The sequence below is a fragment of the Nuphar pumila genome, chromosome 8 (assembly GCF_984573655.1).
Source record: "Nuphar pumila chromosome 8, dmNupPumi1.hap1.1, whole genome shotgun sequence".
Classification (NCBI taxonomy): Eukaryota; Viridiplantae; Streptophyta; class Magnoliopsida; order Nymphaeales; family Nymphaeaceae; genus Nuphar; species Nuphar pumila.
Window position 1 is genome coordinate 95,903,544 of NC_143256.1, and position 2,023 is coordinate 95,905,566.

Here is a 2,023-nt window from a genome sequence, read left to right on the forward strand (position 1 = left end):
ATCTCTATTATACTTAACTGCTAGTCGACCTGATATTATGTTTAGTGTTTGTATGTGTGCAAGATTTCAAGCTAATCCAAAGGAATCTCATTTAACTGCAGTAAAACAAATTCTTCGATATTTGAAAGATACTTCAGATTTTGGTTTGTTTTACCAAAAATCATCTTCCTTTGATTTAGTTTCATATAGTGATGCAGATTTTGCAGGAAGTAAATCTGATCGCAAGAGTACTAGCAAAACTTGTCATTTCTTAGGAAATTCCTTAGTCTCTTGGTTTAGTAAAAAGCAAAATTCAGTGTCACTCTCAACAACTGAAGCAGAATATATAGCGACTAGTTTAGCGTGTTCACAAGTACTATAGATGAAACAGACCTTAAAAGATTTTGGTTTGAATTACTCCACAACAACTATTTATTGTGATAACACTAGTGCTATAAATCTTTCGAAAAATCCTGTTCAGCACTCAAGAACTAAGCATATTGAAGTTAGACATCATTTCTTAAGAGATCATGTGTTAAAAGGAGATATTTCGTTAAATTTTATTTCTACTAACAAACAACATGCCGATATCTTCACTAAACCACTTAAAAATGAAGATTTTATGAGAATTAAAAGAGAACTAGGCATTTGCTTGTTTTTGGATTTATACAATACTGATTTTTTGAACAAAATCTCAAAATCGCACCATATTAGTCGACTGATAAAATTTTAGTCGACTGATGCTTTTAAATCTTTAGAAAGAGTCGCACATTATTAGTCGACCGATAAAATTTTAGTCGACTATTTTTTTTTTTAAAATTTTAATTGAAGGGACCCGATACCCCTTGGATTTTTTTTTAAAACACCCATTTTTTTTTTAAAAAGGCCATCATTTCATTTCATTTTCACACCTTTTCATTTTTATTAAAAACGAAACCCTTTGAAAAATGAAAACCCTCTTTCTCTCTCTTTCCTCTCTCTCTTCCGAAAAACCCTCGGAGTGCCGTTCGAACCTATCCTCGCCAGAATTTTCTGGCCGTGACAGGGAAACACCGAAATCCTCTTGCAGTAACCGGCGCATCTTCAGATCTCGCAGGAATCCTCTTGCCGTGACGGTGTATCTTCAGCCATCGCCGGAATCCCCTTGTGACAGCCTCCTCGCATATGCTGTCATCCACCGTGGACTCCTCCTTGTCTATTCACTATTACTGTTTCATTGGTTCTCCTTCACAACGTCAGACAACATCTTCCTTCTGCTGGACGTCATTTGAAAGCCGACATCATTCTCTGCAAACTATTTTTTTTGGTGAATCTGTTTTTTAACCATGCCTCGTTCGAAGACTGCATCTGCAAAAGGTTTAGGTTCTCCTCCTCCTACTCCTTTTTCAAGACATGGATTTTCTCTCAGATTACTCTGAAATCCTCTTTTATATGATACTTTTGGATCGATTTCTGCACTACCTATTTTACCAGGCTGAAATGTACTGTTTCACTTGTTTTCTCGTTACAAAATAAGAGAATTATTTCCAGGAATTTCACATCTTTTTGATGCCTGTGCAGACACCCTTCACTATCCTTTTCTGATTCACTTGTTTTATACAAATTTACATTTTGATCATGAAACTGGAGTTCTTTCCTCTCTTGTTCGTGATGTTGAAATTGAGTTTGATTGTAAACTACTTGGAGAAATCCTAGAAATTCCACCTTCAGACACTCTTTTCAATACAGTTGAACTAAATGATGAAAGAATTTTTGAACAAATTCTTCTTCTCGATGCACCTCATTGCCCTCCTTTCAAAAATATAATCTTCAAACTCGTGCACGCATTGCTAGACGAATCCTTGCCCACAATGTTCTACCTAAAACTGGTTCTTTTGATTACTATTCCACATATCTATCTACAACTCTTTATGTATTATTTGGAAATATTTCTGTAAATTGGGCCAATGTGTATTTTACAAATTTGTGGAAACAAAAACCATTTCTTCCTTATGGATGTCTTCTAACTCGTATTTTCAGACATTTCAAAGTTCCCTTAACTAAT